Source organism: Ambystoma mexicanum, chromosome 6q (assembly GCF_040938575.1).
Source record: "Ambystoma mexicanum isolate Mex_15411 chromosome 6q, UKY_AmexF1_1, whole genome shotgun sequence".
NCBI lineage: Eukaryota > Metazoa > Chordata > Amphibia > Caudata > Ambystomatidae > Ambystoma > Ambystoma mexicanum.
In genome coordinates, this window is record NC_090937.1 from 145,894,595 (window position 1) to 145,916,148 (window position 21,554).

Here is a 21,554-nt window from a genome sequence, read left to right on the forward strand (position 1 = left end):
CCTTTGACACTGCAGCCCCATTCACCCCAGCCTGCAGGCAACCCCCACTACATGGGACCCTCCAGCCCCCATCACCCCAGCCTGCAGGCATCCCCCACTACATGGGACCCCTCCAACCCTATCACCCCAGCCTGTAGGCAGCCCACAACAACTGTGACACCCCAGCCCCCATCACCAAAGGGATGCCCTGAGGTTAGAGTATAGGTCCTCAGAACTACATTGGCTGCAATAGAGGCAGCCCCCAGTAGACAGTCTAAACAGAAGATGCAACAGTTGACTCATACCATCATCGAGGAATTCAGTGCATCCCATGAGGTGTTGCATGGGGACCTCTGAGCCATCATGTTGCAGATGCAATCATCTCAGTCCCGCATGGCCACTGCCATGGATGTCCAGGTCAGGGCTATGCATGGTGATCCTCCCTTACCACTACCACATTCTGATGCTATACCAGAGGGTGGCGACAGCAGCAATAGGTCTCCCAATCCATGCTAGCCGTGCGGTCCATTAACACATGGAGTTTTTTTTCTCTTCTCAACATCTACACATGGATCCATGGGTTTTGACATGCACCCTGCACGTCCTGCCTCCTGTATGTCCCCCCCCCGGTTCCCCATGGGCATTTTTGATTTTATTTTTACTTATTGTTTGTCTATTGTGCATTTATGTGACAGTGTGTTGCTTTGTGTGGCATCCGAGGAGATCCACTGTAGGTTCCAGCTTGGCACATGCAGGCTTGTCTTGTGTTGGTACACTCCTTGCTTGTGCCATAGGGTCCAGACACATATGCCACTCCTCCTTCCCCTTTCCATGGGCTTGCAAGGAGTGCAGCGTGTAAAAGTAACTTACTCAGAGGCATTGGGCTTCCATTATATCTGTGGGCAGTTTCAAGTCCAACCTGTGTATACACCCCTAGTGGGATTCACGATTGTTTGTCCAGTGCATGGTTAGCATGCCTTTTTGTTTGGACATTGAGATCCATCCTTTGTTCATGTTCCATCTTCATGTATTGGCTTGACTATCTCCATTATTGTTAGCCTTCCTGCCGTATGCACTTCCCTGCCCCCTTTAGTTAGTAGTGCCACACGAAAATACAAGACTGCCATGTGCAAGTTACGACACATTGAGGCACATGTGCAATTATGATATGATATGATAGGTCATTTATAACGCGCTTAATATCCAGAGGTTTCGAAGCGCGGACACAGGGTTCACCCTGTGGTGCTCCGTGTCATCTTGCTTCCAAGGTGAGCACGTTGCCCCTGAGCTATCCTCCCGAATGGTCACTGTCAGACAGATTGACTCTTGGGTCCTGTGTTTGAGGTATGGGTCCTGTGTTTGAGGTATGTTGTACTGGCCAATTAACATTCCTGTGTACATTATTATTTTGTTGTGTGAGAGTGAGTTATTTCTGGACTTGTTCTGTTGATCGTTGAGGGCTTTGTGACAGTAGTCTTATGCGTTGGCCATTTCTTTGTCTCTTTTGACATTGCATGCCTTGGCATGGTGTGTCAACCAGGTGACATGAAGTGTGGGAGGGTTTAGGTGACATACCGGCATTGGGATGTGTACTTTGGCATGGTGTTAGTGGCATACTCCATCATCCATGTGTTCCTTTTGTGCACACCAGATTGAGTTAGTTTAAGTTCTAAGGGATGCGCACAATGTAGCACTTCCAAGGACAGATTGTCATGATCTCTGCTTCCAAAAGATCAGGACTTGCCCGACTCCCTTGGAAGCAGACCCATAACCCCGGTTCCGACTGCCAGCCAGTCCCAATTGGGACCTTTTGGACCCTGTCCTGGCGCCAGTGGCACCAGGCTCATAAACATGCCCAGTCCCAGCGCTGGAAGCGCCGGGCTCATAATGCTTGGGTGGACTTACCTGCAGCAAACCATGCTGCTTACTTACCTGCCAGTTGAACCCCTGATCCTCTTCTGTTTGGGACTACTTTTCCTGTTGGGTGGGGCAGGAGCCACTCCCTAGGTTCAGAACACTGGAACTCTTCTGGAAAGCAGGAACTCTTTTCTTACCTAGGCGTGGCTGTGGAAGGAGACACCTAAGCACTACAGGAGGCTATTTAAACCACACCCGATGGATGAATCTTGCTTTGCGTTATTCTGCATTCTCTGCAGCAGAACGCTCATCGTGTCTTCTGCTTCTGATCCTGGGCCTAAGGGAACAAAGGCTTACCATCCTGGAATCCAGTCTTCAGCAGCACCTGTAAAGACAAAGAAAGAACAGGTTAGCACTACGGTCTTCAGTGGAAGCGCATCTCTTACCTGGTCCATCGGCTGTCACCAACGCCTCGCGCTGCATTCCGGCATCTGAAAGACAAAGGCTTACCTACTCTTCGCATGCTCCGGAGGTCTTCTCACTGCATTCCGGCATCTGAAAGACAAAAGCTTACCAGCTCTTCGCACGCTCCGGAGGCCTTCGGCGCTGCATCCCGCATCTGAAAGACAAAAGAAGTTGCGTTTAAAGACATTGGGCAACTTTATTACTCACGTGCCATTACTCCTTCCCACGCCGAATCCAGTGGGTATTCCAGCACCCTTCCGCTTCTCTAAAGCTCCGAACTTGTACCTGCAAGATAAAAGGGACAGTTAGTGCGCATCGTGAAGCAGGCTACAAGCGCTTACTTACGTGCTTCCAGGCGCTTCTATTCCTCACGCGGGTTCGATCTTCAACTCTCATCAGCCCGCCATCCGCCATCGCCGGAACCCTGCAAAACAAGAGATATCATTACAAAAGACTTTTAAGACATTTGAAGTGCCCAGAACTTACCGTTCGTGCAGTTAACGACGGACAGCAGTCCTCTGAGGTCAAGAGGCCAGCACCCTTATCCAGTGAAGAAACTGGTTACGGCACCCTGCCCCGAGGCAGATGGAGAGCTCGGCGTTCACTTACCTAAGGTGAGGGCGTTAACCTTTGGGGTTCTACAGGAGAAGAGAAAGGGAAGAGGAGAGAGGCACCCAATAACCCCAGTTCATTAATCCCATATTTTCTATCTGCAGACATCTTACTCTTCGAGTCAGACATACAGTGCACAGAGGTCCAGCCCAAAGAGCCAACCGTGTGTTACACATCACCTTTGAAGATACGGCATTCACCTAGTCAAGACCGGCGCCTCTGCGGGAATCAGGTGAGCGTTACACAGATTCTCAGGGTGGTAAGTTTCGAACAGATGATTGTCCCTTTGTCATCATCGATTGTCACCTGGAATGTGCCAGGGCTGAGGGCACTCTGCAGGGGTTGGATTTTAGGTGAAAGATTGAGCCACAAGCTGGGTATGGGAAGCCTCGCCACATGCCCTTTCCCCTTCAATGCGCCACCACTGTGCATGTGGTTGGGAATGTGGGGGCACTACCATATCCACTGGTATGCCACGCCATGTTGCAACATTGTGCAGGACACATGCTGCCACAATGATCCTGCACACTACTGGCGGTGCATATAGTAGCACACCACCGCAGTGGTCAACGGACCGGAAGCATGACTTTAGCACTCCAAATGTGTGCTCCACTATGGGCCTAGTTGCAATATGGGCTGCATTGTATCTTACCTGGGGTGGTGTGGTGGGGTTCCGTATTGGCGTCATCATGTAGGTGCTCAGAGGGTAGGCATTGTCCCCTGTGGAGGTGACATGGTTTGTCAGTGGTGTGATATTGTCTGTGTGAGACATGCATGCATTTGCAGGACCATTTGTACTCACCAATGAACCATGTGTTACCATGCCTCCCAGCTTCCAGGGCCTGGTGTAGGGGTGACATTCTGAATATGAAACTATCATTGGAGGACCCTGGATAGTCGGCATATACAGAGGTAATGATCTCGATAGTCGGCATGTACAGAGGTAATGATTCCCTTGGCATCACATACAACCTGCACATTGATGGAATGCCAGTGCTTGCGATTCCGATAGATGTGCTCTGTGGCCCTAGGTGGACGTACGGCCACATTGGTGCAATCAATGGCACAAGCACTTTAGAGAAGTGCGCCACCCCGTAAATGTCCTGCACCACGGCCTACTTTTCTGCGGGAGTTCTGGGCATGCATATGTGCCTGCGGACTGAGGGGCGTGCAGTCATGATTGCCAACACCTGGTGTAGGCAGTGTGACTGTGTGGGATGTGAAATACCCCCGAATATGGCAGTTGTCTGCTGAAATGACCCAGTGGCCAAAGAATGCAGTACATTGAGTCACAAATAGACATACTAAGAGATAATGGCACGACCTCTCTCCTACTACTCCTTGACCTTTCTGCCGCTTTCAATCTGGTAGACCATGCAATACTATGCAATCACCTGGTCACGGCAGCCTGCTTCTCCCAGGAAGCAGTTGCTTGGATCCAGTCCTTCCTAGACAACAGGACAATGCAAGTCTTCTCTCCCCTAGCAGCTGCTGACCCTACACCCACTACTTGCAGCGTACCCCAAGGATCCTGCGTCTCACCCACCCTCTATAATATCTTCACAAAGCCCCTTTTCGATGATCTAGACGGTCTTGGTATCAACTACACCAACTATGCAGACAATACACAGATCCTCACCCGCTGACGGAAAATTATGACAAGGATTTGGCCTTTGTGAATAGAGTCTACCTCATCATCCAGGCATGGATGGCCGGTCATGGTCTATGCCTGAATGATGACAAAACCGAACTCCTCATTCTAGGCACCTCCTCCAATATCAAAAAACTGGGCACCAACTATGACTCCTTCATAATTGATAACAACACCATTACTGTAGCCAAAGTAGTTAAAACCCTCAGTTTGTATATAGATTCCATGCTTACATTTGGTAAACAAGTGAATTCCATGGCCTCAGCCACCCTCTATACCTGCAAGCTAATTAGAGCAGGCAAACCCTTCCTTTCACCCAACAACTGCGTCATCGTAGCAAGCGCATTAATCCTGTCGAAACTAGATTATTGCAACGCCCTCTACATAGGCAGTAATAAATACATCAGACAGAAGTTCGTTGTCTAAAGCCTGCTCTGTCTCGGAGGCGGCCTCTTACGACGCACAGTTCCTGCGTATGTTGTGTAGAGGTGCGGCTTGAGACGGCTGGGTTCTTTCCTCGAACTGTGCGAACTATGCGAACTGTGCCATCGGGAACGGAGCGGAGTTGGGAGTACGGAGGTGTACGGAGGACGATTACTGGAGGCTATTGGAGCACACGCCGTAAGGAGAGCCGCCAGGGTTGACTGGTTGTGCACATCCGGTCCGTCGCTTGCCGCCCGATAGCGCAGCCCTACTCGGAACGCAGAGGGCGCACTGGGCGCATTGTGATCCGGCGCCGGCGACGAGTCGAGCGAGATCCCCCCCCCCGGAGGTAACTGGCCTCACGACAAGAGGTACGGGGAGGGGTGTTGGCGCCTGCGGGTGTTGCGCTGACCTGTGGGGCGGCTCGATTACAGCCTGGTGCCCGTTGCATTTTGGGGCGCTGTGCGATATGGAAGTATACAATGGAGCCCATTGTAATTGACAAGATCATATAAGGGTTTAGGTCCCACTGGTAAACGGAGGTCACTACCAAGGAGTGACCTGTAAGTTGAGCCTGGTAGAATTCCAACTTAACAGGAGACTGTGGGGATTTTCCCTTTGATCCTGTAATTGGCTAATTCTACCTACTGGTTGCCAGGTAGTCTACTTATCCCAGAGCGGATGGCTCCCCATAAAAAACCTGCACCTTCCAAATATAATCTAAGGAAAAAGACACATGAACCAGACTTGGGTCCTATAATGGAAGAGCCTAAAGGCAGGAGAAATAAAGCCAAGAAGGGAAACCCCGTAGATCAAGGCAAGATAACGGGTTTTTTCCCCATAAACATACCGGCTGAAAATAATTCTACAACCCTTGAGACGCCTATGAATCAAGTGACCAATACCTCCAATTTGGGCAGCTCACTAAATTTTGAGGATATTGACAACAACTCCTTATTGGATTTATGCCTGTCTGTACAGAGAGGCATGACACCTCAGATAGTGGTGCACTCGGAGGATATGGAGTCTCTCACACCGGAGAACCAGAGTGAAAATCATGGCAAACGACTCTCTCAAGCTGTAACAATGGAGAGGCTATCTACATCACCTAACCTAGTTATTGATACTTCATCTGATAATGGAAGAGAGACAGTCAGTAATATTCATCCGGTAGCCCAGGAAATTGCCGAATTACAAGCTTCCGTGGCTTCCTTACAGTTTGCATTAAAAATACTGCTGAAGATGTCGGGTCGCATATTGGCAAACACAAACACATTGATGAGTGACATTGAGCAAAGACGGAAGGCGGCCGAGGACGTGGAAGACAATCTATCTGAAGCTATTATAATAGCGAACGAGATGCACGAACAACAACTCCCTGGCCCCCATACTGACATAACAGCTCAACTAGATATACCAATGACCCGTAAGCAGCGGAGGTTGGCCAAGTCAGCGCTAGATAGGGCCAGAGTGAATACTCAAGAGCTCTTACCTTTTGAACTAGAGAAGCCTATTCCTCGCTCAAAAAAAGGGAAAAAAAGAGCAGCTCGAGCAAAGAAGCGAAGGGCTGCAGGAGGTGGTTGCCTAACTAGTTGGTTGATCGCGGAGACTACTGAAGCCCCAGATGGGGCCGAGGAACTCGAAAACTCAACAATTGAATCTATACTTGAAGATGATGGCACTCTAGAAAGGCCCTCGAAGACAGCGCATGAGCTTGATTGTCTCCATAATATAGCTCATAACTCTACAGATTTGGTAAAAGAGTGTGACTTGAAGTGGGGGAATCGCACCTGTATTATTAGAAATCTATATCAATCTGGCACAAGCGTTTGGCTTTCTCGCTCCGAATTTTTAAAGAGATTATTTTCGGTACCTCAACTGAGAGTTTTGCAATCGGAAGACTTTCAATTTCTTGAGCCCTTGTCAGGATCCCATCCCAAGGTATCAGCCCTGCATTGCAAATTCATATCGACTGCCCAACTATTAAGGACCTATAAAACAGAGCTGAAAACTGTTGACATTGAGATAGATGCTGAAGTAAACTATAATGAGCCTAGCAGCTCTGAAACCGAAAATGCTATAGATGGGCCCGTGGACGCTTGCCCTACTTTGCCATTAGGAACCAAGATGGACAAAAATGATGTACAATCCGTCCTGAAATGGTTGACGGAGGCATTGTCTAAGGTGGTAGAGAATCATTGAAAATTATCGTTGGCTTCTTGGAATTGTAGGGGTTTTGCCCACCTTTTAAACAAGACAGGCCCTATAGCTCAATTATCTCATTACAACTGTATCTGCCTGCAAGAAACCTTTGCAATGAATCCCCTATTTTTAGATGGATATAAGGGTCACCAGGTATTTGCTAAACGAGGCGAAAGAGGTAGACCCTTTGGGGGGTTATGGATAGGGGTATCCAATAGACTAAGTTCAAGGAGGATTCTCGGGAGCCAAAACGACCAACTATTGGCTGTTGAAATAATATACAACATTAAGAAGACCACCGAGAAAGTCTTGGTGGTGTGCTTATATAATCCTCCGGGCGCTATGTGTAGAGAATCAATACAAGAAGGGTTACATGAGCTATTGGCCAGTTGGTTAACCATTGAAGGAAATACTAATGTTTGTGTGGCTGGAGATTTTAATACCCATATGCTTGGGGGAGAGAGGAGCTTTGCTAATCCTAAGCTCCGTCCCAGATGTGTTATGGAGCATGATAAATTAGAGGATGAAGGACTTGATTGGGTACACTTCTTTTGTAAGTGGGAATTTGAGATGTTAAATGGACGCACCAAAAGTGATCATCCAGGTAAACATACTTGGAACAATGGAACTGTGATCAGTACCCTAGATTATATTTTCGTATCCCCAAGCCTGTTGCTACTGATTGATGATATGATGGTAATATCAAACATATGGAGTGATCATGCTATTTTGGCGTGCTCATTTGACATCCTGGAAACTCATGATCAAGTGTGCACTATGGGAGATCTGAAAATCAACCATGCAGGGACATGTATCTGCTGGTCGGATAAGAATATCTCTCGCGCTGAGGAAGCCCTACATAAGTATGGCTATCTCAGTGTCGAAGACCTTAAGAAAATGACTATAGATGGAGTCGAAGACTGGATATACCTGTTCTCTGAACAATATGCCGCAACCTCGGTTGGGACTATGCTCGGTGAGCAGGAGAAATGTCCTACCTATGACAGATTTATTCGAGATACTAAAAGAACTCTGAGGGCGGAACTAAGAAGAGCAAAGAAAACGAGTACGACTTGGGATATATGTAACACTATGTCCAAGGAAATAAAGTTGAGATATAGGAGGGTGATTAAAGCAAAAAGAAGCTCTGATAGAAATAGAGCTTGGCAAAAGCTAATACAGACTATTTGCTCCCGTAAAACTAGCAGTATATGGGCTCTCCTTAATGAAGCAAGAGGGAATAGGACACGGCAATTAGTTAATCCTATTTCCAGTGTGGAATGGACTGCGTTTCTGGAAAAACGCAACATAGCAATCAGAATCGAGGAGATAATCCCCTTGGGTAATATACCAACGGACCCTGATATTGACATTTCCCATGACTCCATCCTCTCTATGATTAAACTGTTGAAGTCATCTAGGGCACCTGGTCCCCATGGGCTCCCTAATATTGTAATAAAAGGGAGTCCAATTTTTTGGGCCACCCTAATGAATGTACTGTTCTCCAAGATTCTGAGGGCAGGGGTACTCCCGAGCTCATGGCAATCAGCCATACTAATACCAATATTTAAAAAAGGTAATCGATTAGACCCTAATAACTATAGATTACTCTCCATGTTAGACAGTACAAGCAAAATATTTGCGTCACTCCTGTTGAAAAAACTACAGATATGGGTTGACCGGGCTAAAATCTTAAGTAAATTTCAATGTGGCTTTAGGCAAGACTACTCAACCAGCCATAACATCTTTGTTATGGACTATTTACGAACTAGAGCCTTGCAAAGCGGACAACCACCCCTCTATGCACTTTACATAGACTTTAAAGCGGCCTTTGATTCTATCCCCCGAGAAAAACTATGGCTGAAGTTACAAAAGCTTGGCTGTCCAGCTGATCTACTATACTACCTAAGATTACTACATCAGAATACCAAGGTTAAATTCAAATTAGATCGAGTAGGTCATATGACGGAGGAAGTCATACAAAATAGAGGAGTTAAACAAGGTTGTGTGACCGCTCCCCTAGTATACAATCTGTATGTGCATGACATACCGTCATCCTTAGCCTTGGCAAAAAACTGTCCTCCCAATATTGGTAAAACTCCATGTTTGGTACTCGCATATGCAGATGACTTAGTGATCTTCGACCACACAATCAGTGGTATACGCCGTTCAGCCATAGCTCTCTGGGGATATTCTGAACAAAATGGGCTTACAATTAATGTTGAAAAAACACATGTGATGAGATACACATGTAAAAGGTCCGCTCGTGTATCTTTATGCATTGATAGAGTTGTAATTTCTTATGTCCCTGAATATAAATACCTCGGGATTGAATTTGAACCCAGAGGTGACTATACGAATTGTAAACGCAATCGGAAAATAAGAGCAGCCCAAATTACTGCCCTATTTAAAAGCTTTACAATTAAACAGGGTGGTTACACATTATGGGGATCTAGACACCTCTATATACAGGTTCTAGCGCCCATGATGGTGTATGGATTGGAATCACTAATTAAGTTGGATCTAAATTGGTTACAAATTATTGAGGGAAAATACTGGAGGAAGATATTAGGACTCCCGGTATGTATCCCTATGGCTCTCCTTAGACTCGAGTTGGGTCTGATATCATTAAAAGCACAGATATTAAAGAAAAGAGCCGGATTTTACTTAAAAATGGTGAATGGCGCGGGTAATGCTCTGCTAACGACATTTGCCCTGAATAATAATAATGAAAACACCCTCTGTGAATTCAAAAAACAAATGGAACAATTGCTCAAAGAAATTTGCTGGAATCATCGTGTAGGGACTTATACGGAGGCTATGCAATCCTGTATGGGGAGACGAGTTGAGTTATGGGATTGGCTAGAGAATTACGAACATCTGCGCAAATTAAAAAGGTATAGGTTCACGGAAACTAGATTATATACTTTCAAGAAACCACAGAAATACCTGATGCTATGCCCGTCCCCAAGATTAAGGAGGTTCATACTCCTATTAAGAATGGAATATCTCCCCATTAAGATGACCACTGGTATCATGGAAAAGGTACCCAGAGAACTACGCTATTGTCGCCTGTGTAAGAATCAGGAAGCTCTAGAGACAGCTAAACATGTACTAACCGAATGCCAGGGTATGATGGTTGACATAAAATTACACTTAAGTATGTTTGTGCATAATTGGGAGACTACTGGAGACATGCTGTTCTGGAATCATTGTGTAAACACCAACAGTATGCGTCTGTTAACTGCACTCTATTCCATTTGGTTAAGAGTGGAAGATGAGCTGGGTATATCCATATGAGGAGAGCTAGCCATCGCAGTGGATAGAATTATGGGATAATACTGACCAGTATATGTATTTTAACTGCCGACTTGATAAGAAATAATCAAAACTATGCTCATGTGTAACTATGGTGTGCTATCTCACGAAGAATTTTTATTTATTTATTTTTAATTTTATGTTTATGGTGCTTTGAATTTTGTACTGAAAGTAATTAAGATGTATATGTGTAAAGTTTGAATTTTTAAACTATATCACATTAAAGATATTATTATTATAAATACATCACCTCCAAAATTCAAACACTGCAAAATAATGCCCTGAGAGCCGCCCTAAACTTCCCTAAAAATGCCCACATATCAGACCTTAGGAGATCCACCAACTGGCTTTCCACTAAAGACAAAATCCTCCCCAAAACAGCTTCCCACACTCATAAATGCCGCAATCATGCAGCCCCACAATACCTTATAGACAGATTCACCAGACAAACAGCCTTCCGTCCCTTACGTAAAGCCAACACTAACATTTTATTAGTACCCAGATTTAAACTCACTAAATCTGGTGGGAGTAGCTTCGCTGTCAAAGCGGCACAACTGTGGAACTCCCTTCCAACTGATCTAAGGGAAGATCTCCCCTACCAGCAATTCAGATCCAACCTGATCCAATGCCTAAAAGATCATGATGCTTAACCTTGTGCTACAGTCATGTGGGATCTCATGTATATTCTGTATATTCGCTCTGTTCTTTTAATCTGTCACACCTGCATTTTGTAAACCTACTGTACATACTTTTATGATTATTTGTCTCTACATGTCTACAGCATTGTAACCATAGCTGAACTCCTCGTTTATTTGTAACATGTAACCTAAGTTGAACAACCCTCTTTTTGCCTTCGCGCCCGAATACCCCCGGGTCTGGTGCGCAATATAAATAAATAAACAAACATTGAGCACCTTTTCCAAGGGGCTCAGTGCTTGGGAGCACAGGGTGAGTGGTGTGAGGTCATATTCCCACTCCGTGACCAGGTCTAACATAAAATGAGGTGGAAATCTATACCAGCTATAGACCTGGTCATAAGGCATCCCAAAAAGGCTGGTCCTGGGTAAAACAATGCGTGCCCTGGCTATCCTCTGGTGCCTTTTTTTTTTTTTCAACAATAAAAATCTAGGGTCCTATGGGCCAAATATTCAACAAAACACAGATTTGAACCATTATATAGAGGATGACAATTATATTCATTTGCTCTTTTTATAAATACTCACAAATGATTCAATAGTTTGTTTTAAAAAACATTTTTTAATATTTTTTATATTAAACCAACACCCGATGGTGTGCAAATTGTTAAAACATCAAAAACAATTTCCATTAATTTAAGATCCACATAAACCACTCAACTCTACATACCATTCACATCACTTTATCATACCATCAATCATACTAATATTCTATAACCTTACACATTAGGTCACCCTACAATAGTATACAATATTTCTGTTCTGTTTAGAGCCTCTTAATACAATCTTCAAATATAAGTATCTGTCTGTCTCCGAGTCAGACAGTATGTCGACACGTGTTTCAGGTTGTATTTTTAGACTTCAATCAGTCCACTAAGTACGCCAACCATCTTCAGGACAAAACCAGGAACAAAAATAGCGTCCCTTCAGACCTAGTAGGGTGGATTCAGTTGCCTAAAACAGCAATAGAAAATGAATAAAACCTATATTACATATCATCTTTTTTTGTCATCCTCTTAATTTAAATATACACTATTACTGTGAACAACTATCTCTATATATGAGACATCGTGCCGTGTACCACTTTCATCTTATACTAGAGATGTGAACAACAACAAAAATAGATAAATCCTGTTAGCACCCCTATACGCTTCCCCAACCAATAGGAACAAGCCCATAAAGGATACTATACAACCACACTAATTCGTATAGTGAAAAACTCTACACTTAATGAGAAAGTTTAAAAACTGTTTTCGTTGACCAAAAATGTGCTTACTTGGAATCCCACAGGTGAAGACTCCTTAGCGGTATCCCGCAAACGACATTCAAATCAGGCCTTCCTTTCTTGTAAACTCTCTTGTGTGGGCATGTAACCCACTCTCCACGTTGTCTTCCGTCTCCAGACACCCTAAACACAACATAGCCTTGTCATTATCTTTAGTTTCTGATTATAGAGAACCTACAATCCTGCTTGCTCTCTGTTCATTCTCAACTTATTTTTTAGGCAATTTCCATCCGCATGGATGATGTCAAACAAATGGCACCCCTTTGAACTTGAAACTGTTCTTTTTACGATGAAGTTCAGACACTTGTCTGTATAATTTTCTTATGCACTCCTCATCGCCGTTGATGTCACACAGACACCTCTTTTCGTATTTTAAGGTCTCAGTACAAACCAATCCAAAGTCAATTTCTAAAGAAAAAGCAAGAAAGGTTCAACATTCACCCCTATTTTGTAGATGAAGGCTAGTAAATAAGAGTTCATTTTTAATCCATGCACCCTTTTCTAAAAGCAGCATGATATCTCATACCGGCCTATATATTGCGGTCTCTGTAACATTTTTTGGAGCATAGCATAGACCCCCTTCTCGTTCTTTCACTTAGCGGATCCTAGTGGGCGTTAGTATTTACATTACATACACGTGTTGACAAAGTTGGACAAAACCATGCATAGCGTATTACAACCAACTCGCGTTCGCCGACATACCTCAAAATACAAAAGTACAAAGTCCATGGATCCCACTTTGCATTTATATTAGCATTGCATGCCCGTGTTACCTGGTTTAAACAAAAAGCGTTCAAAAACACTCGACCGCATCTGCCGGCATGTTTCAAAAGTAGTGGGGTGCAAGGTAAATGAGTCCCTCTTTGCAATCAAACCGCCACCTCGCCTACCTTCGTTACCCATGCTCTAATTCCTTATTTCCGCAAACAGTGTGTCTCTTCTTCTTCTTCTTCTTCTTCTTCTTCAAATTATCGAATGCGTGGGCGGACCCACTCAGGCACTTCCCCATCCAAAAGGATGATGTGCACCAACCCCACTTATTTTACACACAGCCCTCACATTCTCATAACTCCTCCCACCGCCCCGTCTGCCCCACAAAATCCATCAGCACACTGCTCCTCTCCCTGCCTGTCACCCTGACTCCTCCCAGCAAAGCCTTCCCACTCAGTTCAGCCACTCCCAGCGCAGACAACCAAACCCTCATCAACTCTCTCTCCTCAACATGCCTCTCACACGCAAGCAGAAAATGTCCCACAGTCTCAGGCACCCCACACACTGCACATTCCCTCGACTCACGCTTCCCCACTCGAAACAGACTGTCATTCAGCCCCACATGCCCTATCCTCAACCGGTTCAGCATCACCTCCTCCCTCCTCCTCCTCCTCCATTCCAATTTCCGTGCATCCACCTTCTCAGACACTTTCTCACGAACACCAAACATCCACCTGCCCTTCACCCCACTCTCCCACCTCTCCTGCCACTCATCCATAACCTGCTTCACCACCACAGCCTTCACCTCATCCACACTCAAAGTTATCATCACATCAACCGCTCCTCTCCTCATACCCGCACCTGCCGCCAAATCCACCAACTCATTACCCAAAATGCCACTGTGACTGGGGACCCACGCCAACTCCAGATCCATCCCCCCACGCACACACCGATCAATCTTCCTCCTGATGTCCAAAATCACATCCTTCCTATCACCATCCCCTGCCACAATCGCCTGCAACCCACTCAATGAATCCGAAAACACCACCACCTTCTCAAACCCCAACTCGCACACCCTATCAATCGCCAATGCAATCGCCACCAACTCAGCCATACAAATTGACACGTCATTCGTCAGTCGCCCCACTTTATACTCCCCAGTGCTTTCCAGATTATACGCCATACCCACTCTCCCAGACACAGGATCCTTCGAACCATCTGTGAACACCCTTCCTTCCCTGCCACATACGCCTGACCCAAAGCCTTGATCTCACCCCGCAAACCCTGCTTCTTCGACTCCACACTCGCCAACTCCAAACACACCTTTGGAGACCCCATCATCCACATCGGCCATATCACCAAATCCGTACCCGTCACAGCCAACAACTCGTCCACACCCCACTGCACCCCCTTCTCCCACATGTGAAACCCTAAAGTGCCCCCCTTCCTCCTCCACCGGTGGCTATAATAGTCAAACCTCCAATTATACAACAAACATTCACGCACCGGGTGAGCCACACTCTTCGCACTGCACTTCACCCAGCACCTCATATTCAACGCATTCCTCCTCAACCCCAACGGCATCTCCCCCATAAGCACCTGAACCACATTCACTGGAGAGGACCTCATCACACCCGAACACACCCTCAATGCCCTCGCCTGCACCCTATCCAACCGCAGCTTCTGACTCGCCGTGAAACCCACTGCCACCTGACATCCAAAATCAATCACACTCAATATCAACCCCTTATACAACATTCGTAAACACTTCTGCTGCGCACCCCACTCTTTCCCAGACACCACCCGCAACAAATTCAACCTATGTTTACACCTATCCACCACACCATCCACCTGCAAATTCCAGCTCAACTTCCTATCCAGAATCATCCCCAAGTACCGAAACTCTTCCACGCTCTTCACCCTCACACCTTTCAAAACCAAGTCCAACTCCTGCTGCACTCTTCTCCTCGGGAAAACCATACTCACGCTTTTCTCCACAGACACCGAAAAGCCCCATTTCCCACACCACTCCTCCATACGCACTATCGCAGCTTTCAGCCGACTCTGCACCAACAACAAACTCCTCCCTCTTACCCATACCACACCATCATCTGTGAAGAAATCCACTTGACACCCGATACCCGCCATAGCCCGAATCAACGCATCCACCATCACATTAAACAGCATTGCACTAATCACACTCCCCTGCGGTGTCCCATTCTCCGTCTTCCAAACCTCAGACATCACCCCCCTCACTCTCACCTGAAAGGTCCTATCAGCCAAAAATGCCCTAATCCACCAAAACATCCTCCCCTTCACACCCATCTCCAACAGTCTCACCAACAACCCACTCCTCCACACCATATCATATGCCTTCTCCAAATCCAAAAAGAACGCCCCCACCAGCTCCCCATCACACAACGCCTCCTCCACACCAGTCACCAACCTCACTAACGGATCTGCCACCGACAGATTCCTCCTGAACCCACTCTGAAAATCACTCAAACACCCATTCGACTCCAAGTAAAACCCCAATCGCTGAACCACCATCTGTTCCATAACCTTACACAGCCCAACAGTCAGTGCAATCGGCCTATACGACTTACACTCCGTAGGGAGCTTGCCACCCTTCAAAATCGCCACCACAATCGCTCTCTCCCACAACCTTGGCAAAACTCCGCTCTTCCAGATCTCATTGAACAGAGCCAACACCTCCAACTTACATTCCACTGGCAACTTTTCCAAAAATACATACATGACCCCATCCAGCCCTGTACTAGACCACTTCCCCTTCCGAATCGTCCCATCCAACTCCACCATAGAAAACTGAACCTCATACTGCTCTTCCCAAGGCCCAACATCCGCCAACAACTCCTGCATCTCCTCCTCAACCACACCCATACCTAGCCTCACCGCCTCCGGGAAGTTCCCTGAACTGTGCACTCCCGCAAAATACTCCCCCAACAAATTCGCCTTCTCCCCATCCTCACTGACCACCTCCACCCCTTTCAACAACACAGACATACCACCCTGCGGCCTCATCAACCCGGATATCCGCTTAAACTGCTTCCAAACCTCACCCACACCAGAATTACTCCCCAGAGACCCACAATAGCCCTTCCAATATCCATGCTTCCTTTCCCTAATCACCCTCAGCACCACCTCCTTATCCTTCTTAAATGCCAACAAATCCTCCAACATTCCCGATCTTACTGCCCTGGCCCTAGCCTTCTTACGCGCTGCCACAGCCTGTGGACATTGCACTGACCACCCAGGAACCTCGACCTTCCCACCTTCCCCTTCACAACCTCCGGAACTGCTGCCACTGACGCCGCTCTCATTCCCTGCACCAGATGCTCATTCCATTCATCCACCCCCCATCCCTACCCCGAGGAATAATCAATTCCTGACACAATCCCTTATACAACTCCCAATCAGTCTTCCTAAAATTCAACCGACTCCCAAGCATTGGGGACCTGACCCCTACCTCACCCCTCACAGTCACCAAAATGCCAGAATGATCGCTCCCCATATCCCCATCCTCAGGCACCTCCCAATCACATTCACCCGCAATCGCAGCAGACACCCAGGTCAGATCCAATCACGACAACTTCCCAGTCCTCACATCCAACCGCGTGCCCGAACCATCATTCAGCAAAAACAGACACAATTCATCTGCTATGCCCTCCACAGTTCCCCATTCGCATCTGTCCGATCACTACCTCACAACGTATTGGCACTGTTGAAATTACCACACAAAACGCAAGGTCCCACATGTCCCCTTATCACTCCAGACAGCACACCCACCTCCACCACCTCACACGGATTATAATAATTCAACACCAATACTTCCGATCCCCTACCCGAATCCCTGCCCCGATAGCCTCCACTGCTCCATCTACCACAATCTCCCTTGCAACCAACCCCTCCGAACTGCCAGAGCCACACCCCCTTCTTTCCCCCCCAGCCTATCCTTACGAAACAACTCAAAACCCAGAATCACAAACCTCAGATCACCCCTTAGCCGCGTCTCCTGGATACAAACCACATCAACATTCAATTCCCCACACAACACTTCTTTCAACTCCTGCCCATTCCTCAACAAACTCCTCGCGTTCCACTGCAAAATCCTCAGGCCCACACCCCACTCTGCTTCCGCACTTTAGCAACCATCCTAAACACATCCTGTTCCAACACATCCACAACACGCAAAAACCTCCTCCCCGCTTCCACCACTCCTTTCGTAAGATCCGACACACTGACAGATAAATGTCATGATGCCTACCCCCGGAGCACCAGGCCAGGCCCAGCACCCCCGGAAGCAGGCATCATGCCCTCGGGTAAAAGCCCAGCGGCCCCTTATAGGGGCTCTTTGGACTCAGTCCTGGAGCCTTTGGCGCCAGGCTCATGTTCGACATCAGTCCTGGCGCCATAGGCGCCAGGCTCATAAAGGGAGGTGTTTTGTGCACTTACCTGATGCAGACCATGCTGCACGCTTCAGGCCTCCCTGAGACCTGAAAGGGACTATTTTTTCATAGGGACTATTTTTTCACTCGGGCGTGGCCAGGGAAGGATACATACCTAGTTGTGGAAGGATACATACCTGGGACTTCTTTGGAGGCTATTTAAGCCACGCCCAGACAGCAGCTCATGCTTCGCGTTGTTCTGCTTCCTGCAGCTTAACGCTCACCGTGTCTGCTCCTGCTCCTGGACTCCAGCCACGCCCGCCTCGAACCTGGAAGACCTGCAAGGAAGGAAGAGAAGAGAAAGGTGAAAACCAAGGACTATTTCAAACTTCTTACCTGCATCCGGAATCTTCTCGCCAGCATCCCTGAAGAAAGACTTCCATTTAAAAGCATCCCATTGCTCGCTGCAGCGCCACGCTTCACTCACCTGTCCTCGAGACATCTCCCGGCTCCATCGCGGCTGTCAGCATCGGACGCCACATCTCTGCACCTAGGGGAGAGAGGAAGAAACAAAAGGTGAGCAGAAGGAACACAGAAGGAAAGCCTGATTAACAGCCATAATACTTACCGGCTTTTCTTTCACATTTCGGGTCGGCGCCGCCCCGTTGGCAGGTACCGTACCCCGGCCCCTATGGGGAAAGGACAAGAGACATTTCTGGGGAATGATAAGGACATTTAGAGGGATCGCCCTCATCACTACTCACCTCGGCAGTTTAACCCCTCGACGCATCGCCTTCATTCTGCACCTGAAATAAAGGACAGATCACAGGTTAGAAAGACAACATAAAGGGGGCCTCACTTGAACTTTGAACTTTCATACTTACGGCGCATCGCTCAGGAAAGTCAAGTGGATTTTGCCAGCGCCATTCTGAAAACCAGTGAAGTAACTGGACGAACGCGCGCCCCTGCACCAGAAGCAGGATGGAGAGTTCATCCTTCCAAACCATAAGGTGAGCTTAAACCGGGGTATGGAGGAAGTTAGAGAGGAACGAAGGGGGAAAGGGGGGAGCTAGCACACTATTCTGCAGACTGTTAATCCCCTTTCTCATCTGCAGAAGGATATTCCTACGGGCCAGGCAAGCACGATTTGGAGGTCCTGTCCAATCGGTGTTCCGGGTCCTGCGCATCACGCTAGAAGAGGCCACAGCAATCCAGACTAGACCAGCGCCCTGTGGGAACCAGGTAAGCGTTACAATAAATTCCCCTGAACCAGCTCCAGCACACTCACTATAAAGCACATAAACTCAGTTTTCGGGACAACCACCAATTCTACGCCTTTCACCTCACCCACCACTTTCTTCCTTCCCACAGCCTCATCCACCACCGGCTCTCTCCCACACACCTCACTCACTACCCGTACCGGTTTCACCTTTGCCACAGCCTCTGCATAAAACAAACCTTCCGCCGCCCTCACCTGCACCACCTCTCTCGCCACCCTGTGGCTCTCACACCCCCTAAACGCAGTAGAGTGCCCTCCCACAATTCATACACTTCTCTGGGGTCTCCACCTTGCATTCCTTAATATCGTGATCTCCACCACACCTCCCACAGGGCCTCTCATTCCTGCATACTCTCGAAGCATGTCCAAACTGCTGACACGTATAACACCTCAAAGGCAACACTACATAAACTTTCACACGGAACCTCTGGTAACCCAACTCCACCACCTCTGGACACTCCGCCCTCGCAAACCTCACTGCCACAGTCGTAGATACCACATCCCCATGTGCATCTCTCCTCCCCAAACTCCACACCTCCACCACCCCCACATCCGTCAGCTGCTCCTCCACCTCAGACATATTCAGAGACACCGGCACTCCATACAGCACCCCCTTACATGACACACCACTTTGGTCAAACACTCGCACTGCATGCCTACCCAGACAACGCACCTATAGAATCTTAGCCTTACTACCGGCATCCATCCCCTCCACCAACAACCGGCCCCCAGCCACCACTAGCACCCGAGTGACATCCCCCACGGCCGCTTTCACCCATCCAGCAATCACCATCGGATTTTCCCCCTTAAACTTTTTCACACGACTATCAGGCTTCAACACCACCTTCCACACACTGTCACACTGCATCTGCTCCACCCCAGGCATACCGCTCCCTGCGACCCCCAGCCCCTCCAAAGCGCACTTTTCCTGGGTCCCGACCCAGAGTTGCCCCAGTCCAGCCCCCCTCCATCATCCCTCTGTGGAGACCTGCTGCGATGCCGCCCCTCACTTCCCTCCTCCCCCCCTCCACAGATGTATATTTCACAGTCAGCATCCTCCCCCTCTTCGCCCCCTCCTCTGCCCCCCCTTCTTTTAAGCCTTCCCATTCCCCTTTGCCATCCTTACCACCTGCTCCAAGCACACTCACCCCCTGCACCCACCTAGAGAGTCCGCTCCGCCTCCTCGAGCCCAGCACCCTCCACCCAGACACCGCTCCGCCCTGCCTGAGTCTGCCTCCTCATCTGATGGAACACTGCTCTCTCCCTCTCGCGTCTGCGCCCAGCCAGCCATGAGCGTCAGTGTCTCCTCCCCCACACGTTACAATTCCCATGCGACACCCGATAGGTAGCCCCTACTTGGAGAAGCAGACTCCTACCAACAGTGTGTCTCCAAGGAAGCGTCCACATTTATATGTCACCTGACCAAAGTCAGTGGCATAGAAATAGGACTGTGACCCACATGAGATCTATCCAGCTTATTTGCTCCTATTGAGGCATCCATGTACAAAGGCTTTGTACGTCATCATGTGCAATAAACAATTTACTCCATATAACAATTCCGTTCTGGCTATTAATTATAGCACACACTTCTTTCTTTATTTGCCATATTTAAATCTCGAATGCTATCAACCCAAGGTATACATCTCCCAAATTTTTAATATATAATGCGACCATTGGATACAAGCAATGCCTATTTTTCTCAGCCGGCACTCAATGACCTCTGATGGTTTTGTAGCCAATACATGCTACTATATATATCGTGATTCCTCAGGTCGCATCTAAAAAACACATGTCTGTTAGTCATTGTATGTTAGCTTTCATGGGGATACCCCATCTTGGATCATACATGTTCTAAAGGAGACATATCGCTTAATTTCCTAGGGTACACTCATATAACCATGAGGCAAAATGCTCTTCTGATGGTCCGATGCCAGATGCAAGAAAGGAAGGCCTGATCTGAATGTCGTTTGTGGGATACCGCTAAGGAGTCTTCACCTGTGGGATTCCAAGTAAGCGCATTTTTGGTCAACGAAAATAGTTTTTAAACTTCCTCATTAAGTGAAGAGTTTTTCACTATACGAATTAGTGTGGTTGTATAGTATCCTTTATGGGCTTGTTCCTATTGGTTGGGGAAGTGTATAGGGGTGCTAACAGGATTTATCCATTTTTGTCGTTGTTCACATCTCTAGTATAAGATGAAAGTGGTACACGGCACGATGTCTCATACATAGAGATAGCTGTTCACAGTAATAGTGTGTATTTAAATTAAGAGGATGACAAAAAAAGATGATATGTAATATAGGTTTTATTCATTTTCTATTGTCGTTTTAGGCAACTGGATCCACCCTACTAGGTCTGAAGGGATGTTATTTTTGTTCCTGGTTTTGTCCTGAAGATGGTTGGCGTACTTAGTGGCCTGATTGAAGTCTAAAAATACAACCTGAAACACGTGTCGACATACTGTCTGACTGAGTACAGATAGATACTTTGTCCTGAAGATGGTTGGTGTACTTAGTGGCCTGATTGAAGTCTAAAAATACAACCTGAAACACGTGTCGACATACTGTCTGACTGAGTACAGACAGATATTTATATTTGAAGATTGTATTAAGAGGCTCTAAACAGAACAGAAATATTGTATAATATTGTAGGGTGACCTAATGTGTAAGGT